Consider the following 22,795-nt stretch of genomic DNA (forward strand, 5'->3'; position numbering starts at 1 on the left):
CTGGTAGAAAAGTAAGTATCTTATTACAGCCCAAGACAAGCATATAAATTATATATTATACTGATACCATTTATATACTACCAAACCAAGTCCAAAAACAAATTTTACCACATTGTAAATAATGGCTGGATTTCCTCTTTCAGGAGAGGTAAAATCCCACATAGGGTGTTAACTGAAACCTACAAGGTATCCACATCAACAGCATTTCCATTTGCTAAGATTCACCCTGAACCTGTTCCATCCTATACAGTTCCTCAGAACTTCCAAGAGTAGGGTCAGGATTTTCATCTACTACCCATAACTCACACCATATAACACACATTCCATAGCTCAACGAAAATTTCAGGTTCTGTATGTTTTTCGTGCATACAAGATAAAGGGTCTGGTAGTAATATTATGATTATGATATACACAACAATGTGAAATCACAGTTGCCACTTCTTTAGCTGGTATTGGCTTTGATATGCATCAAGTTCTTCACAAGAAGCTAAGATGTCATAATGCATCAGATTAGTATATATGTGATCCAAGCAGTGTAGACTTTTGTAATTGACAGATGTAAATTTTATCAATGTGCAAATTATCTACGTGCCATCCAAGGTCTTTTTGGTATGCAGTAAGCGGATAACCACTGGGACCACAGTGGCTGGTTTATGCCATATTCTTTCAAGTTCAATTTTCAGATCTTGATATTTTATGATCTTCTCCAATACTTTGTCTTATAATCTATTATTCCCTGGTATTGCCACATTGATTATCCATAATTATCCAATTCTTCTTTTCAATCACAGTTAAATTCGATGTGATATAAGCCAAAAAAATTGTATTCAGAAATATTTTAACCTGGTCATTTTCAACTACTTTTGCAACTATATTTTCCCACCAATTTTTCATTACTGGAACATGGCAATTTTTATAAATGCTGCAGTGCATCATTTTGGCAACTGTGTTATATTATTTATAATCAGTTTCTATGACACTCTTGCACCAGCTTAATATATGATCTACTGTTTCTTCTGCTTCTTTGCACAATCTGCACCTCAAATCATTTGGTAATTTTTCAATGCCAGCCATTATTTCAAATAGCTTGAACAACCAAAATCAAGCCTTCCTTTTTTTTTTTTTTTTTTTAGTTTCCAATTGTAAGTCATTTCCAAGTTTCATCCTTATCTACTTTCCCTTCGTTTGTTGTTGTTGTTTGCAGAAATGGCCCATGTAATGTCTAAGGAGATTCTCAATCATCCAGGTGATGCTTGTCCCAAAGATGCTTTCCAAAAGGCAACTGGACTGGGGTTTTCTTTCTTTTGAAAACATTTTGCTTCTCATCCAGGAAGGTTCTTCAGTTCAGTTCAGACGCAAAACATTTTGAAGAGGAAAAAAACCAAGAACATCCAGATGCCTTTTGGAAAGCACCTTTGGAATGACCATGCATTGCTTTTCTTTGTCACTATTTTTTATTACATTTTTTGATATTCAAGTTTTGTTTCCCTGCACATGCAGTAAGTTCCATTTTTTAACTTGCATCAATGCTTGTTCTTGGCTACCTTTTACATAATCAGCCAATATATACTTTTCTTCGTTGACAGCTTGTTTGACTTAAAGTAACCATCTGCCTCTATGTCTGCAAGGCAGGTATTCCCCCTTGTAGAGATGTGCCCAGAGGGATTTCAGGTGCTTCATCAGCCGAGAGCCCAGGGAAGGGGTGGCGGTGTGGCTATTGTTATCCGGGAGTCTCTGTTACCTCGTAGGGTCCCTGCTCCGGAGCTTGTCGGGTGTGAGTCCCTGCTGATAAAGTTGGACCTCAAGGGTCAAGTGGGTTTGCTGCTAACGTACCTGCCTCCCAACTGCGTTGCAGCATCCCTCCCCTCGCTCCTCGAGTCAGTAGCCGAGCTGGCAGTTGAGTTCCCCAGGCTTATAGTTCTGGGGGACTTTAATTTGCCATCGCTCGGTGAACGCTCTGACGGGGCACAGGAGTTCATGGCTTCCATGACAGCCATGGGCTTGACCCAAGTAATTTGGGGCCCAACTCATGCAGCGGGTCACATGCTCGACCTCGTATTCCTCTCGGAGCAGTGGATGTGTGATCTTGGTCTGAGGGGTAATGAGATCATACCCCTGTCGTGGTCAGACCACTGCCTACTGAGGCTTGACTTCCGGAGGCCAAACCCCCACCGTAGGGAGGAGGAACCAACCAGGTGGTTCTGCCCCAGGCGACTTATGGACCCTTTGAGGTTCCAGACGGAGCTTGGGGTTATTCCTGATACTCTCGCCCACAGTTCGGCGGAGGCTCTGGTTGCCGCCTGGTATTCGGCGGCGTCGGAGTCTCTTGATCGGATTGCGCCACTACGGCCCCTCCGGGTCAGCGGATCCCGGAGACCTCCTTGGTTCACCGAGGAGCTCCGGGAGAAGAAGCACCGGAGGAGACGCCTAGAGCACCTGTGGAGGTCCGATAAGTCCGAGGCGAACCGAGCACTTCTGACTACCTGCACCAAGGATTACGTCCGGGCACTAAGAGCTGCCAAAAGAACACACATCTCCGCCTTGGTAGCGTCCGCCGAGTCACGCCCAGCCGCCCTGTTCAGGATCACCCGCTCCCTCCTCAATAGGAGGGATGCGGGAGACCCCTTGCAGGGTAGGGCTGAGGACTATGCTCAGTTCTTGGCGGACAAAGTGGCTCGGTTTCGGTCGGACTTGGACTCCACCGCAGTAGATCCAGCCGAGACACAGGAGGATTACTTGGCAAACCATCACTGGGTTGAGTTCCAGGATGTTGCCTCTGGGGATGTGGACAAGGCCATTCGAGCTGTAAGTGCCTCCACCTGCATTCTGGACCCGTGTCCCTCCTGGCTGGTTGCCAACAGCAGTGAGGTGACACATGGCTGGATCCTTCGGGAGGGGCACTTCCCCGCCGTACTCAAAACGGCGGTGGTGAGACCCCTCCTGAAGAAACCATCCTTGGATCCAGCCATTTTAAACAACTATCGTCCTGTCTCCAACCTCCCCTTCATTGGGAAGGTTGTGGAGAAGGTGGTGGCCTTCCAGCTTCAACGGGCCTTGGAGGAAGCTTGACCCCTTCCAGTCCGGCTTTAGACCTGGTTACAGCACAGAAACCGCTTTGGTCGCATTGACCGATGATCTCTGGAGGGCCAGAGATGGAGGCCATGCGTCCATCCTGGTTCTCCTTGACCTCTCAGCGGCTTTCGATACCATCGACCATGGTATCCTTCTGCGACGACTGCGGGAGGTGGGGGTGGGAGGCACTGTTTTGCAGTGGTTCTCCTCCTACCTCTCGGACAGGTCGCAGTCGGTGTTGGTCGGGGGGCAGAGATCATCCCTGAGGCCCCTAACATGCGGGGTGCCGCAGGGTTCGGTCTTATCCCCCCTACTATTTAACATATACATGAAACCACTAGGCGAGATCATTCGGAGGCACGGGATAAAATACCACCAATATGCGGACGATACGCAACTGTATCTGTCCGCCCCGTGCCAACTCAATGAAGCGGTGGACGTGATGAACCAGGGTCTTGAGGCCATTAAGAACTGGATGAGCGCTAACAAACTGGTACTCAACCCGGACAAGACCGAGTGGCTGTTGTGTTTCCCTCCCAACAATTTGGCCAATGTTCCAACACTTAGGCTGGGGGGTCAAATTTTATACCCCTCAGATAGGGTCCGCAACTTAGGAGTCCTCCTGGATCCACAGCTGACTTTTGACCACCAGTTGTCGGCTGTGACCAGGGGGGCATTTGCCCAGGTTCGCCTGATCCGTCAGTTGCGGCCCTACCTAAACCGGGAGGCTCTTGCAACAGTCACTCGAGCCCTTGTGATCTCTAGGCTGGAATACTGCAATGGGCTCTACATGGGGTTGCCCTTGAAGTGCATCCGGCGACTGCAGTTAGTCCAGAATGCAGCCGCGCGAGTGATAGTGGGCGCACCGCGGTTCGCCCACGTTACACCCATCCTCCGCGAGCTGCACTGGCTACCTGTCGATCTCCGGGTGCGCTTCAGGGTATTGATGACCACCTTTAAAGCACTCCATGGTAGTGGATCTGGGTACTTGAGAGACCGCCTTCTGCCGATCACCTCCCTCCGACCGATTAGATCGCACAGACTGGGCCTCCTCCGAACTCCATCTGCCAGTCAATGTCGACTGGCGACTACACGGAGGAGAGCCTTTTCTGTTGCAGCTCCGACCCTGTGGAACGACCTCCCCGTCGAGATCCGTACCCTCACCACCATCCAGACCTTCCGCACAGCCCTCAAGACCTGGCTCTCCCATCAGGCCTGGGGATAGGTTCCCAATTTACCCGCCCGAGTGTTGACTGTTGAATGCAAGTTGTGTTTTATTATTTTCTTTCTTTTGTTCACATATTGTTTGTCTTTGATATTGCACCCCCTTCCCTGTGATTGTAAGCCGCCCTGAGTCCCCTCAAGGAAAAGGGCGGCCTATAAATCTTAATAAAATGTCAAAAATGTCACCAAAAAAAAGGTATAATCTATCAACATCACTATGGGTGCTATGTAAAGCCAGAATTCCCTAAGTGCAAAAGTAACTTTTAGCCTGTCCTTTCTTATTAAACAGGATGTGTTTGTTTTTCTTGAAAAAATACAATGTTCTGAACCATATTCATAGTTAGGGTTTAAAGTTTTACAATCTTCTTTCATTCCTATCTTACCTGAACTTAAAGTGGTTCAATGGCAAAAACGTTTAGGTACAATCAATGGGCTTGTGCATATTTTAAAATTTCTACAGAAGAAATGTTACCTCTTTTTTCTCTATTAAAAGGTTCCAAGCATCCTGGAGATCTGGTTTCGCTTACTGTTTTGCAAAAGAAATGTCTCCAGGACATTCTAACTAAACTTAAACTGAGATATGTTGATAGAATTGTTTCTATAGCTAAGAAATTATGGTTAGCAATTCTTCCTACTTCACCTTTATCTACTGGTTGTCTTTATTCTATTTTGGATGAAAAGGTGATTCATATTCATGAATGGTTGAATTTGTCTGCTTCTCCTCCTAGAAATATTTTTCCTTATCAACAGGCTTTAGAAGAATTGATTATGAAAGCACGACGAAGATCTTTGCAATTAATACGTCATGACCTGGGCAGAATAGCTTTCACTTGTACTAAACTTGAACATGAACATTTAATGACTGTTTCTGATTGATATCAAATTGCCTTTTCACACTATCTTGGTGATATTCAATATTCTTTACCTAAAGATTACGTTTATGTTTATTAAGACTTGTATGCCGCCCACTCTCGAGAGACTCAGGGCGGCTTACAGATAAAGCAGGGAGGGGGAACATATAAAAATTAAAAAGTACAGACATTAAAATCATACAACATTCATAACATAAAATGGGGCTGGATAAATCAACAGCCCCAGGCCTGCTGGAAGAGCCAGGTCTTAATCACTTTGCGGAAGGCCGGGAAAGTAGTGAGGGTCCGGATCTCCACGGGGAGATTGTTCCATAGGGCCGGAGCAGCTACAGAGAAGGCCCTCCCCTGGGGGGGGGGGTCGCCAGCCGACATTGGCCGGCAGATGGAATCCGGAGGCGGCCTAATCTGTGTGATCTTATAGGTCTCTGGGAGGTAAATAGAATAGAATAGTTATTACAAATACATTGAATCTTTCATTTTCTTCTATTTTTACTCGTTCTCCTCTTCCTGAAGCTTTAACAGTGTTCACAGATGGATCACCTACTCGTGGAGTTGTGGTTGGACGGATGGTCAACAATAGTTTTCTAAATTCACTTCTGTTCAGACATCTGCTCAATGTTCTGAGTTGGCTGCAGTTATTTTGCCTTTGAGATTATTTTCTGATCAGCCTCTTAACTTGATTGTTGATACCAAATATTTTTTTTCTTGCAATGCAATCTTTTCCTTATGCTTATTGTGCTGTTTCTCTTGACATTAATCTTTTGTCTTTATTTTTATCTTTAAAACATGTTTTGGAAGAACGTGTCTTTCCTTTATATGTTGAGCACATTAGGAGCCATTCTCCTTTTCAAAATTCTTTGACGGAAGGAAACAGACAAGCTGATGAGACTCTCAAAGAAGTCACAACTCTTTTTTCAGATCTTGTTGCTAGTCATTCATATTTTCATCAAAATGCTAAATCTTTGGCTAAACAATTTTCTGTTCCTATGTCTCAGGCTCGTGACATTGTTCGAGGATGTACTTCTTGTCAACAATTTGCTGTTCCTTTTCCTATGGGAGTAAATCCTCAAGGAACAAAAGCTAATCAAATTTGGCAAATGGATGTCACACAATTTGCTACCTTTAAACCATACACTTATTTACATGCATCCATTGATATATATTCTCATTTTCTATGGGTCACTGCTGCTAGACATGAGCGCACTTTTGATGCAACGTCTTATTGCCTTTCTGCTTTTTCCGTAATGGGCCGACCAATTCAATTAAAAACTGACAGTGGTCCAGCGTATACTAGCAAGGACTTTAATTCTTTTTGTCAACAATGGAACATTCAATTGATACATGGAATTCCTTACAATTCTCAAGGGCAAGCTATAATTGAGCGAGCTCATAGCACATTCAAAGCTACATTAACTAAATTAGTAAAAACTGAATCTGGTCCATTTAATTTGAGAAAGATTCAAAAATTGATCTCTATTGCTCTTTATGCATGGAATTACTTAACTTTTTTAGATTTCTTTTAAGACATTCCAGTCAATTTATCCTGTTCCACGACCCCAGGTTATAAGTTGGTCGTGGTTACGCTGCAATTGGGTCATGGTTACGCTGCAATTGAAGATCTGCAAACAAAGCAAGCTGTGTGGATTCCAGGCCGGTGTGTTCATCCTTATCATGGAAAAACGAATGAAAGATCCAAGGATGCAACGTCCTCCAATCTTGCCTTGGAATCACATTGAAGATCAACCTCAATTGAAAAAATTCTTTTTTCTTATGTATTGTTTTTTCTTTTGTTTTCTTTCTCCAGTTTCTACTAACTTTGAGACAACTCCTTTTTCTCTTAGTCCTAATCTTTGGATTCGTCATGCTCAATATATGAACCTCCTATGGCTCTTGGTCAAGTTGCTTTTATTCCTAATCTAATTAATTAATCTGCTTTCATTGTTTCACAACTTCAATATATTTCTTCTTCCTGGTTATTCTCTACTCCTCCACATGAATTAAATTTAGTTAGATGGAATTATATTTGGATTAATCAGTTTACTAGAGACTTATGTTTTTGTTGTAATGCTCGTCATAATTGGTTTAATCAATGGTCTGATTACCCAAAAGCTAAACGTATTTTAGATAAAGTAGGGAATTATAGTCATTGTACTCAGAAATATTGGTTATGTGGTACTATTAAAACATCACAAGGTCGTAACACTATACCTAATATGTATCCTGAAAATTTTCCTATTTTTCAAACTGACTCTTCTAATATTGGAACAGGTGGATCAATCTGTGCTGGATGGCAATTGAAAGATCCTGCGATGTGGTTTTTCTTTGATAAATATGCAACTAACGTAAACCCTCAGAACTATCAATGTGCTGCCATTGGATATTTGTCTTTACCTGTCCAAATAGGTGTTTCCGGTTATCAACTCGAAAAAGACATGCAGCCTTGGGATCAAAATGTTTTGATGAAGTCATTATTGATACTCAATTTTCTTCATTGCCTACTTTTGGACGTGCATTAGTTGGAGCCATAACTGGAACTATTACTTTGGGATCATACCCAGGAATAATAGCTCAAGAAAATAGACATTCTATTTTAGGTCTCACATATCGATTGGAGAAATCTATTAATGCTACTGTTGCAATTATTAGAGATTTGCAAAATGAAATTGAAGAATTTAATCAAGATTTAATTCAACAACGCTTTTCTATAGATTATTTGTTAGCTCGTCAAGGTGGATTTTGTACCTTAGTTGGTCAACGTGCTTTTGCTGTGCATTTTCATTCACTTAATAAAACTATTGAAGATGAATTAACTAATTTATAAGCTTCTATAAAAAATAATGTACATGATGAATTTTCTCCTTATGCTTGATTAACTAATTGGTTACCTGATAATTCTTGGTTAAAACAATTGTTTTTCTATGGTGTGAACATAATCGCATTACTTATACTTTGTTGTTGCTGTATGCAATGTGTTCCTTCATTTTTTGCCATGTTTCGTAAGTCTCTTGCACCTACTTTGAATGTGATTCAAATGCGTGCTCTTGAAAAATCTCGTTTCATCATTAAAAACAAAAAGCGAGGAAATGTAGGGTTTTTACAGTGAATCATCTAGATGGTCCTTAGAACTGAGGTTCCACGTGTAAGTACAAACTGCAGCAATCTGCAGCAAATCTTTGCTTGTCAGCAATTCTTTGCTGTTGCAGTGTGTTTCCCAGGAATGAACAAGGGCACGGGATGATACAATGTAATAAACCCGTAACATTCACTCATTTGAATGTATAACACTTGATTCATTCAGTGTGTGAGAACATTTACATTCTCACGAACACCAACGATGTAATGACTAACCAATTATTGTGCCTTGGAGACTTGTTAACCAATAATGAAATAACACATAAAGTAGGTGAGGACTAAGAAGCTGCAAACACTATAAGAATGATGTTTCATGATTAATAATTTTGCTGTTGATTCTGCTGTTGATTCTGCTGTCCATGGAATGCTTTGCTCAATAAACTTCTGTTGGTTTAGCTATCCGTGGGTGATTACATTCTTTCACCTTCAGCCTCGGGACCCTAATGCTACAATGAGTCTCAAGGGTGGGAGTCAGGCTGATCCAGGGTCCCCTCAGCTGAGTGAACTCTCTGAAGCACCCTCTGCCCAAACGACGCCTCAGCCGAGGCGAAGGAGTCCATCTTGTAATGTTTGATAAATGGTGAAGGCGAGGACCAAGTAGCCACTCTACAAATTTCTGTCTACCGATGCTTGAGTGGCCCAAGCTGCTGTGGTTGGTGCACTCCTCGTGGAGTGTGCTGTAATTCGACCTGGTACCCTCCTAGACTGGTGCTCGTATGCCATCGCAATGCAGGCCTTCAGCCATCTGCCAATAGTGGATGGTGACACCGTTTTGCCCATGGAAGTGGACTGGAATGAAACAAAATGACAAAAGGAAGCAGTCCCCTTAATATATCGCTGAATTGCTCTCCTAACATCCAGCTTATGCCACTGCCTCTCAGTGGATGTTGGGTGTTAGGGCAAAAGTCTGGTAAAATGACCTCCTGGGCCCTGTGAAACCAGGAGTTCACTATCGGGAAAAATGGTGGATGTAAGTGAAGAATGAGTATGTCTGGCCAAATGATGCAGAGGTCGGAGCAGACAGAAAGAGCCCTAGCTCTGAAATCCTCCTGGGTAAGGTGACAGCCACAAGGAATGCAACCTTAAAGGTCAGCAGTTTTAGGCTTGTTGTTTTAAGTGGTTCAAATGGTGATGTAATTAGTGCTTATAGGACAAGAGAGAGTTCCCATGATGGATACCAGTGAACGACTGGTGGCTGCAAATTCACCGCTCCCTTCAAGAAGCTGTGCACTCAACTATGTTGAGAAAGAGGTCGGGTGTAATCACTTGTTAGGATTGTGGACAAAGCCACCACCTGTCGAAGCAATATGTTTAGTGACAACCCCTTGTCGCGTCCTTCCTGTAGAAAGTCTAGTATGTGAGGAATAGATGCTGAAATCGGAATGACGTCTCTGCCTGACCATCACATGCAAAAGTCAGTCAAGATGGTGCTGTAGATACGGTTCGTGGATTCTCGACAAGCAGCCTGGATGGTGTGGATGACACGAGTGGAGAAATTGCCCCTTTCTAGGATGTTCCTCTCAAGTGCCAGATGGTTAACTGGAGTCACTGAGGGTCTGGGTGCTCCAGCAACTGTTGGCTGTGAGAGACTATGTCCTGGGGAATTTTCCAAGGACTTAAGATTGATAGACTGATCAGATCTGTGAACCTCCTGCATCATGGCTTTGGAGTGAGTCCCATCCTAATGATTCACATGAGCCTTGGTGGCCACGTTGTCTGTCAAGAAGAGAACGTGCTAGCTGGTAAACTGGTTCCAGAACCGATGAAGAATCAGGTGGGCTGCCTTGAGTATCAGCCAATTGACACTGTTCTCTAACTCCTCCTGCGACCATCAGCCCTGCATGAGTTGACCCTGGAGATGGGCTCCCCAACTGAACAGGCTGGCGTCTGAGGTTACTGTAACCAGGCCAAGCTCCTTGCAAAGTGAGCCTTTCATTACGGTTTGGCAAGTCCACCAAAAGAGTGACTGGCGTACTGTATGGGGTAGCTGTATCCTGGAGTTGGAATTGCTTCTGTGTTCTCTCTGATGGGGTAAGAGAAGCCACTGTAACAGTCGGGCGTGCAGACATGCCCATGGCATGATTGTGATGCAAGAAATAATCTTCCCCAACAGATGGGAAAGGGTGATATGGGGCACTGCATTTGTCACTGCCACTAGGCATCGCCACAGCCCCTAGTTGGATCCATTGACGCTGTACCACGTCCATGAACAACTGAGAGGAAGGGACTATATCCTGTTTCGCTGGAGGTTCACTTTGATCTTTTGGATCTTTGGGAGGTTCTGAGGAACTACTGGCACCCCCTATATTGGTAATAACTTTTGCTTTATGAAGCAGGGATTTGAAAAGGACTTGTTTGAAAAGGCCAGTGAAGGCAGGTCTATCCAGGGCCAAACCCTCGTCCTCCGATAAGTCTTGATCAGCAAGTTCATCTTCTCACTCTAAGGAATTCTCACTAGGGCCTGAAGGCCTGGGAGAATGAATCTCACTCAAGGATATCAGATCCTCCTGTTCCCTAAAAACCTAACCTCTCACGGGGGCAACTGTTTCCAATTAGGTGGGGTTCAGAAAGCTCCTACGTTAGAATGCTGCCTCAACCCCCTGGATAATGGCCTCTGAGATGTAATCTTGCAGCTCTTGGCTCAGACCTGAACCCTGAGTTTCTGCAGCACAGAGACCTGCTGCACTGCCGAAGGCCCAGGTTCCTGTGGCAAATCATTGTAATCTTCCCCTGAAGCAGCTAGGCAGGCAAAGGGTGTAAAGTCCTCCTCAAAACATGCACGCTGGAGCAACTGAGGATCAGTTAGATTTTCAGGCAGAGAAATCTGGGTCTCATCAGCTTGCTGGGGCAGGGTGGCAGCCTGATGGGAAACTGCCCTCTGAGAGCCTTTTGGGGTTTTGCAAATTGCTTCTCAAGGCATCTAATGACCTCCCTGTCCTCCGCCCCGACTTGCTTGCACCTTTAGCGGTGGAAGCACCTTTAGAGGTAGAAGCTATGGAAGGTTTCTTGGAGCTGGCCTTGGCCTTCTTGGAGCCCTGTGTCCCCTGGTGGCTAGAGGATGCCTGAGACGTGGAAGATTTCCCTGTTTGGGGATCAGCCATCTTGCCAAGAGCTATGAGAGTAGATTTAGGGGCCAAACTCACCACCTCTCTTACGATTGATTCTGCTGCTCTGGTTATAGATGCTGAGGCTCTGCAGAACGTGATTGAGATTTCGGATAGAGGCCCTGCAATTGAAGACCTCAGATGAGTGTCCTGTAGCTAAGAGCAAAGCCTTAGTAAGACTTCAATTAGCACCACTGTGTGGACACTACAATCTCCTGCCGAGGTCTAGGGCATGCTCAGGCAATGGCAGCCCCACCAATGGCCCCCGCTTGATCTCTAAGCTGTTTGCTGCCCTTTCTGCTCCCTCATGACAAAATGGCCCTGCCAGTGATTCAAAATGGCGTCAATGGATTAGTGACTTGGCACGAACTGAGGCTAGCCCACACTGCTCCAACAAGGCTCCTGGCTGCCCCACATTGTTCTAGCTAGGCTTTTGGCTCTGTGGGCTGCAACTAGCAGCCAAAGGTATTGTTGCGCTGTTACCTCAATCCGCGATGACTGAAAGCAGAAGGATCCCAGGCTAAGAAAATTCTAACTCAGTCATCGCACAGACAGGCAGAGGTTAAACCCATGCTTTGGATTCTCCAAAGCATGGGTTTGGAGAATACATTTTTCTAAGGTCTATTTCTACTCTATCAACTATGTTAATGCAGCTATTAAACATAAATAAAAAGAAGTAAACAATTGCAGAAAAAACAATTGCTACCAACCAGCCTTCCATCGAAGAACTGTATACTGCCCAAGTCAAAAAGAGGGCTGTAAAAATAACTAGACCCCTCACACCCTGGACATAAATTGTTTCAACTTCTACCCTCAAAACGACGCTATAGGGCACTGTACACCAGAACAACTAGACACAAGGACAGTTTTTTCCTGAATGCCATCACTCTGCTAAAAAACTAATTCCCACAACACTGTCGTATTACGTACTAAGATTGTATTACTATTATTCTTTTCTAAGTGCTATTAAAACACTGAACTTCAGATTCAATAGTTTTCCCCAACAATTTACATAAAGGTAAGCCAAATCCACCTTTCCTTATGGCCCTTCTATTTTTACTGTTGACTCTACCATTTGGTGTTTCCTCTGCCAGCAGTGGTTAGTTCTTATGACTCCTGAAAGTTGGATGGAAGATTTTCATTCTAGTGTTCCTATGTAAGATTTTACTTGAATATACTGTTTTATACTTTTATTTAAAATGTTGATGCCTTTTTAGTAAATTTGTTCAGCAATTAAACAATTCATAAAGCTCATAATTGGATTTCTTTTTAATACCCTACAATTTTATTGTTGAATTTACATGGTACCAATTCAGATGCACAATGAACAATTCTACTTTTAAAACCATCTAATTTATTCCCACTGCTTAAAAGCCATTTATATTTTCAACTGTTATGGTGTTTATAATTCCTCTCTATTCTTGGCCTTTTCCTGAACATGAGAGGCAAATATGTCTTATTTTTCAGAATTGAAGTAATGGTAAACAATGAAGTCAGTTCTTAGTTTTAGTCCAAACTATTTAATTTTTTTATGGATTACAATTGACAAAACCCCAATTATTTGAGAGTATTCCTGTATATTTGCAATAGTGGTGAGTATCTGTAGCTCAGTTGTAGGATGAAGGTGAAGGACAGCTAGAATTATCCAACCTCTAGGAATAGCAATAGCCCACAAACCCACAGCCACACTCCACCAGGAATTATCCAGAATCAAAAGATACAGAAGGATGAAAGAAACAGTGTAATCTACAAAATCAACTGTAACAATTGCAATTGTTGGACAAACATCACATCAATTAAAAACCTGGATCCATGAACACAGGCAGGCAGTCAAATGCCACGCACAAAAATCCTTAATCTCTACCCACACTGAATCAAGCAGCACCTGTTTGATTGGAGCAGTACAAAAAACAACGGCTAAACTACACCCACCACACTTGTGAGTTCATTGAACCCTGGTACTCCATAAGCAATTCCATCAATAGACACACTGACATCCAACCAGCCTATGAACCCCTCAGGATCCAAATCAACCACACGATCCAACCAGAGACAGCACCAACCCTCAACCAACCCAACCAACCCCCCCTAACTAATTTAATACATTCAAATTCAATTTGATTACTCATTTAATTACTTTTTATTCCATTCATTGTTTTACAGGTTCCTTCTTTAGCTCTTTTAACTTACTTGAAAGCTATTATTTCCATCAAAATTAGTCTGTATTTTCTCTACCACTTCACCAATCCTTTTTCTTTGACATTGAAAATAATTGAAAAAAAAATTTTCATATACATTATTCAATATTCTTTGAGTTTTTGCAAAAAATCTTATATGGATTTTTTCTTCCATAACCTCCTTGATTTTATCAAGCTACTAAAATCTTTTTTCATATCTCCCATTATTGCAACTCCCACATATTTCTGTAACATAATTCTTTTTTATTTAGATTGGGTGTTGGTCATTACCTGATACGCTCATTCTCTCTGAAGTGGAGACAGCAGCCAGACTGGGTTTGCTCTGTCCAGTAACCAATTGGACTGAGTCTACAATCTGTAATATCATCAAGCACTGGTGGCTTCTCCCAGTTCTAGACGGAGACTGTAGACTCATGTGAGAATTGAGAAAAAGGGCGTTGGTACTTACCTGATACGCCTCTTCTCATAGTGGGGGGAGGAGTATCCAGAATGGGTTGACCTTGTCCTCTCATGATTGGATGAGTCAGATAAGCTTTTTGGGCAACGCCCCCTGGCCAGCAGGCCCTCCCAGATTTGACGAAGAGCTCCATCCGACTCGTTGCACCATTCACTCCAGACTCTTAATTCAGTTCTTAGCTTTTATCATCTTCAACATCAATATTTATATAACTTCATAAAACCATGAACATAAAACTTAGTCGTACAAACATAGTCAGGGGGGGACTGGATACTCCTCCCCACACTATGAAAAGAGGCGTATCAGGTAAGTACCAACGCCCTTTCTCCATAGTGAGGGGGAAGGAGTATCCAGAATGGGACGTACCAAAGCCAGCACGTCCCTAGGGAGGGAGACCCAAGAAGCCCCATGTCCCCCGCTCATGCCAGTTGAGGCATGGGCCCCACCCTGTGAACCGCCTGCAACGCCCTGCGTCCAAAGAGGCTTCTGCTGAGGCAAAAGAGTCCAGTTTATAGTTCCTAGCAAAGGGAGAGGGGAAAGCCCACGTGGCTGCCCTGCAGATTCCGGCCAGGGCTGTCTGCGTGGCCCAGGCCCTGGACGTGGCTGCGCTCCGCGTGGAGTGAGATGTGATATGATTGGTGTCTGTAAGCCCTGTGATTGGTATGCAGTGGCAACGCAGGTTCGCAACCACCTACTTATTGTGATGGAAGTCACCCTGTTACCCAGGCCCCTATTTGGAAGGAGACAAACAGAGCTTCGGATTTCCTGTCTGGACTGGTTCTCCTGAGGTAATCCTCAGAGCCCTCCTTACACCCAGAGTGAACCACTTCTTTCCCAACGGGTGGGAAGTGTCTGGACAGAAGTTGGGCAAATCAGTTCCTGGGTTTGATGGAAGCAGGGGCCCACCCTGGGGATGAAGGACGTAACCCCACTCTGTCTTGGTGGAAGAGGCAGAGATCCTCCCCGGTGGACAGAGCTTGCAGTTCGTATATCTGCCTGGCGGAGGAGATGGCCACCAGAAAGGCCACCGTGAGAATCAGGAACTTAAGGGAAATTGTTTGTAAAGGCTCAAATGAAGCGCTTATTGGAGCGTCCCCTACCCTGTGTAAGTCCCAGGAATGGTACCTGAATGCTGTGTGCGGTTTGGGATTGGAAGCCCCCTTGAGGAATTGCCTGACCATAGGATGGTGAGTCAAGCTCTGGTTCCTGCCACGCAGGAGAACTGGCGAGATGGCTGAAACCTGTCTCCTAATTGTGTTAGAAGCTAACCCTCTGTCCCGGCCTGCCTGGAGGAGGTCCAGAATCTGAGGCACTGAGGCCTGGCTAGGATTGTGCCCCAGGGAATTACACCATGAGGCAGAGGCCCGCCACATGGAGCCATAGATACGCTCTGTGGAGGGTATGCGGGCAGTCCGGATAGTCTGCATCACCCTGGGGGGAAGAGGTCTTTCCCCAGGATGCTCCGCTCAAGAGCTAAGCAGTCAGCTGGAGCCATTGAAGGTCTGGGTGCTCCAGCGACCCCTGGTTAAGGGATATCCCCTCCTGGGGGATTCTCCATGGCCTCTCCGCTGAAAGCGACTGGAGATCTGCAACCACAGCCTCTGGGGCCAGTGAGGCGCCAACAGAACCCCTTCCGCCCCCTCTCGAAGGGTTTCCCATATGACCCTGGGGATCCGACAAGGCATACCAACAACCCCTGGGCCAGGGCTTTGTAGATCGTCTGCCCCTTCTGCCCCCCCATGTCTGGTACCTGGAGAAGAACCTCAGAAGCAGGGCGTTGAGGGGCGTGGCGAATAAGTCGACCTCCGGGCGTCCGAAGCACTCCGCCAGCTCCTTGAAGATTGTTGGCTGCAGCTTCCGCTCCAAATTGTCCCCTTGGTCCGGCTGAGCCAGTCGGCTCAGATGTCCCCCACCCCTGCTATATGTTCTGCACTCAGCGAATGTTGTCTAAATTCATAGGCTATCTGATGTGCTTCTGCGATCTCTCATAGTCGGACATCCCATTCTAAGTTTGTGGTGGGTTCTGGCATGGGGACCAGCCTGTCTGACCCTTTTTTCCCCCGGCCATAAGGGTGCTATGATTCTATGGCTAGGATTAGCGCAGAGATATTCTGAATGTAAACACAGACGGAGTTTAATGGGCGGCCACTAGAGTGTGTGTAAAGATGAAGTGAGGGAAGCTAAGCTCACAATAAAGGCCTGCCACAAAGGTAAAATAATAATAATAAGAACCACAACAACAACAATAATAATAAAATAAAATAAAATATAAAAGGGGGCATCTTCCTGCCTGATAAAACCAAGAAAGGTTAAGGAAACGATTGGTCCCTTGCTGGGAGAAAGTGGCCCGAAGCTGACAAGCAGCAGGGGTAAGGCAGAACTATTTAACTCGTGCTTGGCATCTGTCTTTACCCGAAGGGATAAACAATCCAACCTATCAAGAACAGCGCCCCAAATTCAGATTAGGGACCCAAGATGAGATAGGGAAGAAATGGTAGCCTGTCTATCTTAGGCAGAGTCCAATTCCCAGGACCGGGTGGGTTACACCCCAGGGATCTAAAGGAACTGGCGGACGAGATCTCCAAACAACTGAAACTATATCTATCAGAGATCCTGGAGTACCGGAGAACCACTATAGAATTGCTGATGTGATTCCCCCCTTCAGAAAGAGAGAAAAACAGCTCAAGAGCCCAAAGCCAACATGGGTTTGTTAAAAACAGATCATACCAGACTAGCCATATTGCCTTCTTAGATACGGTGACAACCCTAGTGGACCATCGGAATTCCATTGATATAGTTAACTTGGACTTCAGCAAATCCTGATAAGGTAGACCATAACCTACTGCTAGATAAAGTAGAAGAATGTGGGTTAGACATAGTCACACCAGATGGCTTGGTAACTGGTTGGCCAACCGCACACACCTGTACTCTTCGATGGAACTGCCTCTTCATGGAGGGAAGAATGCAGTGAGTGCCCCAAGGCTCTGTGTTGAGCCCAGTACTCTTCAACATCTTCATCAGTGATTTGAACGAGGGTGTTAGGTGTGTAAGCTAACAGTTGGGTTAGCAAAATATATGCCATGATAGTAGTACTGTTTCTTTAAGAACTGCTGTTGTCTCAAGCGGTCCTAAGAAGGAGCCGGTATGACGGTTAGCTCTCTGTTTGTTAAATGCTGATTGGTGGGGGGGGACTCATCAGGTTTGCAGATGACCCCCAAACTGGCAGGAATAGCCAACACTCCAAAGTACAGGCTAAAGATACAGAAGGACCTTGATACCCTTGAACATTGGGCACTGCCTAGGAAAATGAGATTCAATGAAGTAAGGTCTACCTTTAGGCAACGAAGGTGAAGTGCACAGGTGCAGAATACCTTGCTCCACAGTAGTGCCTCTGAAGGGGATCTAGGAGTCCTAGTGGACAACCCCTTTAATGTGAGTCAGCAGTTGTGCAACAGCTGCCAGAAAGAGCAACACAGTTTTTGGCAGCATAAACAAAGGAATAGAATCAAGCTCCCATGAAGTGTTAATCCCACTTTATAAGGTCTTGGGAGGCCACACTTCAAGGTCTTACTCACCACCTATAAAGCGCTCCATGGTAGTGGATCTGGCTATTTGAGAGACCGCCTTCTGCCAATTACCTCCCTGCGTCCCATCAGATCGCATAGAGTTGGCCTCCTCCGTATCCCATCCGCCAGTCAGTGCCGACTGGCGACTACTCGGAGGAGAGCCTTCTCTGTTGCGGCTCCGACACTATGGAACAATCTCCCCGTGGAGATTCGTACCCTCACCACCGTCCAGGCCTTCCGCACAGCCCTCAAGAACTGGCTAGCCCGTCAGGCCTGGGGATAATCTTATTTTCGCCCCTCCCGAATGCTGAGTGAATGTTGAGTTTTACTGTCTAATTTACTTTGTGCACATCTCTTTTTGGTATTGTCCTACACTCCCCTTCCCTTTTTTGATTGTAAGCCGCCCTGAGTCCCCTCAGGGAAAAGGGCGGCCTATAAATAAACAAATCAAATCAAATCAAAATCACACTTGGAATTCTGCACTCAGTTTGGTCACCATGATGTAGAAGGGATGTGGAGACTCTAGGCAGAGTGCAGAGAAAGGCAACAGAGGGGATCAGGGCACTGGAGACTAAAGCCTATGAAGAACGGTTGCAGGAACTGGGTAGGTCTAGTCTACTGGAAGGAAGGACTAGGGGAGACGTGATAGCAGTGTTCCAATATCTCTGGGGTTGCCACAGAGAAGAGGCTGCCCGACTATCCTCCAAGGCACTTGAGTGCAGAACAAGAAGCAATGGGTGGAAACTAATCAAGGAGAAATTTCCTGACAGTTAGAACAATTAATCAGTGGAACAACCTGCCTCCAGACGTTGTGAAAGCCCCAACAGTGGAAGTTTGTAAGAAGCTGTTGGATGGTAATGACAATAGCAATAGCAGTTAGATTTATATACCGCTTCATAGGGCTTTCAGCCCTCTCTAAGTGGTTTACAGAGTCAGCATAATCAACTATAGTAACGATAGCCATTTGTCTGAAATGGTATAGGATATCCTGCCTGGGCAGGGGATTGGGCTAGAAAACCTGCAGGTCCCTTCCCATTTTGCTATTGTATTGCATAGTATTGTATTGCATTGCATTAGCCGTTTGCCTAGTCACCCCCACCCTTGGAAGGTCTTCAGGGGTAATCTGTAACCTGATTGGAGGCTCCATTGGGAGCTGCACTTTAGCAGCCGGGCTGAATATTCCTCCCCCCCCCTGTGTTTTTCCAGGCTGCAGGGGGGCTGCCGGCTTGGGATTAACAAAACAAAACACAGCTTTTGCTATTGAGGCTAGTCAGCCTCTCGCCCCTCCTGCTCTGTCTCCTAATTAAAGGAGAGTTTTCTTAAGGGGGAAGCAAGAATTAGCCACCCAAAAACACAGCTTGCTACTGGGGCTAGTCAGCCTCTCGCCCCTCCCTCTCTGTCTCCTAATTAAAGGAGAGTGTTCTTAAGGGGGAAGCAAGAATTAGCCACCCAAAAACACAGCTTTGCTACTGGGGCTAGTCAGCCTCTCGCCCCTCCCCCTCTGTCTCCTACTTAAAGGAGAATGTTCTTAAGGGGGAAGCCTTCTCCTGTTACTTGGCAGCCAGAAAAGGTACAGGGGTGGTGGTTCTTCCTGCAAGCCTTGTGGCAGCTGCCTCTGTGATTCATCAAGGAGGTAGGCTTGGGGGGGGGGGATTGATCCACCGCCTGCCTCTTTAACTCCTTGATAGGCCTCCTTTTGGCCCTTTGCTGCCTCTCTCGCTCTTGGCTAATGCCTCTGCCATCATCTCTCACCTTTCTAAGGGCTCCTCAAGTGGTGGTTGTTGTCCTGCCGGCCTCCTGAGCTGCTGGGGGCTGCCATCTTGGACCACGTGGTTTCAAGATGGCCCCCCCCGGCTAAAATTCAAAAGGCTCCTCTTTGCTGGAGCACATGGAAATGGCTTTTGCCTTTGCAGGCTTGCCATGCGGCTGCCGCTCACCTCCCGCAGCTGTTTCTGAGCCTTTCCGGCTCTCACCTTGTCCACTGGTGATAGCTGCCAGCACAGGTTTTCCAGGTCATTTTAACAACCCTTGTGGCTCAACCTCTGAGGGGAGCGGAGGAGCGCTTCTGCTCCTGAGAAGCCTCTGCATCAAGGGCTGCCTCTAGGAGGCATGTGTGCCCGGTTCTCCTGCTTGCCCGGCAAGGGTCCTCACTGAGTGACTCCGTCTCACTCAATGGCCAGGGCAGCGTGCCGTCCCAGAGGGCTTGTGGCAGTCCAGTCCTTGCAGGAGGAGGCTGTGTGCGATGTAGGGAGGCAGGATTCGCCGGGTCCAAGTTTATTTTCCTTAATCCTTTGTAAATTACTGGAGGTCCAGAGTGGTGCATCCTTTCCCTTGTGTGGGCCTGCTGGCCAGGGGGCGTTGCCCAAAGAGCTTATCTGACTCATTCAATCATGAGAGGACAAGGTCAACCCATTCTGGATACTCCTCCCCCCTCACTATGGAGAAAAAAAGAAATGCATTCTCTCCTTATGTACCAAAATTTCTTGGTCAGACTAAGACCAAAAACACGATACCAAAGGAAGGGCTGTCCACTAGAAAGTGGAAATGATGGTAAAAATATGTTAAGGGACATGAGCTTATTGCAGCACTCTGCAACCAAAGGCTACATTAGCTGAAGCACACTTGTCTAATTTGTAGTGGCGTATGAAAGCTGTAAGAGATGTCCATGTGGCCGCCCGGCAAACTTCCTAAATGGATGCCTGAGTAGACCATGCCACTGTGGTTGCCGCACTCCTGATAGAGTGGACCGTAATGTTTTGTGGAACCTGTAATGACTGAAGTTCATAGGTTAGTTTATTGCAGGCTCTAATCCATTGACCCAGGCTTGATGGTGAGGCCTTGGTCCCCAAAGATGTCTGGCGGAAAGAGACAAAGAAGCCTTCAGAACATTGAAGCAAGGCAGTGTGGCTGATATAAATTCTAAGAGCCCTGCATACATCAAGGGTGTGCCATTTGCACTCCAGCTGAAGTTGAGGAGATAGACAAAAGTCTGGTAATGTCAATTCTTGAGTCCTATGAAACCTGCTGTTGATTTTTGGTATGTAGGCAGGATCCAGGCATAATACAACCCTGTCATATGAAATATGCATAGATTGTGTCTTACTGACAGGGCCGCAAGGTCTGAAACACGCCTGGCCAATGTTATGGCCACCAGAAATAAAGTTTTTAAAGGTAACAATTTCAAAGATGTTGATCGTAATGGTTCAAATGGCTGTGAGGTGAGAGCCTCTAGAACCTTAGGCAAGTCCCAAGTTGGGTACCTGTGGATGAAAGGGGGTCAGAGGTTTGAGGAACCCTGGAGGAATCTCTGCACCAGTGGGTGAACTGAAATATGTTCTGTAGAGGAACAGTCCAGAATGGAAGACAAGGCCGTCACTGTGTTTGGAGTAAGGCCAATGGGGTGCCAAAAGGAAGACTTCTGCCTCCTGTTCTAACATCCTGCGCACCACTCTTTGGATGAGTGGAAGGGGCGGGATGCATATAGCAGGCCCCTGGCACCTGAGGGCGTCCACCCCTTCTGCGTTTGGGTCCACGATCCTCGAACAGTACCTGGGGACTTGATGGTTGGCCGATGTTGCAAAAAGGTAGAGAACTGGCAGATCAAACCGGCGGGTGAGTAGATGGAAGATGTCTGGATGGACATCCAGACATCTCCACTTGGTCTATCATGGATCAGCTGAGCCAGTCTGCTTGGACAATGGAGATGCCCGATATATGTTCTGCCATGAGAGATGCTTGATGTGATTCCACCCAGTGACATAACAGGTTGGCTTGCTGCATCAGAGGCCAGGACAAAGTCCATCCCCCCCCCCCACGCATGTTAATGTGCACCTTGATAGTGGTGTTGTCAGTTAGAACTAGGATATGGTTATCCTGTACCAAGCACTGGGACTGTATCAAGGCGAGGCAGACTGCCCGCAGCTCGAGCCAATTTATGCTGTTTTGGCTTTCTGCTAACAACCACTGACCTTGTGCCACTAAGTTCTGCATCTGAGCTCCCCACCCCATCAGGCTGGCGTCTGTCATAAGGGTGAGGCAGATAGGCTCTCTGAACAGCATTCCCCTCAAGATGACTGGAGATTGCCACCATCTTAAAGACTGTATGACCTCCCTGGGAAGGTGGACTTAGTGAGGGAAGCAGCTCTTGTTGGTCTTCTGGTGGGGGAGCATGAACCACTGAAATGGCCTACTGTGGAACCTCGCCCATGGGACTATCCCGAAACAGGATATCATTTTCCCTAGCAGCTGCGATAGCAGGAGGAGGTGCCGTACTCTCCAGACTATCTCCCTCAGGGCAAGAATCTGGTCTGGGAAAAGAAACACTTCCTGCCACGGAGCCTATGACAGCTCTGAAGTTCAGAATTCGTATCTTGGGAACCAGGTGATTCTTTTTGAGATTCACTGGAACCCATGGTCCCTCAGCACCTGAATGGTGTGGGCAAGATCCCTCTCTGCCTTTGTGAGCTGACCTGGACAATAGCAGAATATTGTCAAGGTAGCAGAGAATCCTGATGGGAGATGATCTGAGGTGGGCTGCTAAGGCTGCCAACACTTTCGTGAACACCCTTGGAGCGGAGGAGAGGCCGAACTAGAGGGCTCAGTATTAATAATGGCTCCCCCCATAGGAGAACCGGAGATATCTTAGGTGGTCTGCAAATATGGGAACATGAAGATAAGCTTGCCCTGAGGGAGATAATCCGGAGAGTATGGTGGGTGAGTAGATGGAAGAGGTCTGGATGGATACTTCACTCCGCCTGGTCTGTCATGGATTAGCTGAGCCAATCTGCTTGGATAATGGAGATGCCCGATATATGTTCCACCATGAGAGATGCTCGATGTGATTCCGCCCAGTGACATAACAGGTTGGCTTCCTGCATCAGAGGCCAGGACCAAGTCCCACCCCCCTCATCTGTTAATGTGCGCCTTGGTAGTGGTGTTGTCGGTTAGGACTAGGATATGATTGTCCTGTACCAAGCACTGGAACTGTATCAAGGCAAGGCAGACTGCCTGCAGTTTGAGATGAGGAAATCGCCCTTCCTGACCCAGAATGGTATGGAGGGAGTGCATTTTTTCCCCAAAAGTTTTTATTTTTTGAATAAAAAACAAACAAAATCATCCTCCATTACAAATTGTAGAAAGTGTGTCAATTGGTTACAAAGTGTTTTGGTGC

At 45.9% G+C, this 22,795-nt stretch overlaps 1 protein-coding gene across 4 annotated transcripts in view; it reads right to left on the reverse strand.

The window, feature by feature from the left end:
• SCAF4 (SR-related CTD associated factor 4) overlaps window positions 1-22,795 on the reverse strand; it is an 83,025-nt gene that overhangs the window by 49,130 nt on the left and 11,100 nt on the right. The window lies entirely within an intron of this gene.

Source organism: Thamnophis elegans, chromosome 6, assembly GCF_009769535.1.
Source record: "Thamnophis elegans isolate rThaEle1 chromosome 6, rThaEle1.pri, whole genome shotgun sequence".
Taxonomy (NCBI): Eukaryota; Metazoa; Chordata; class Lepidosauria; order Squamata; family Colubridae; genus Thamnophis; species Thamnophis elegans.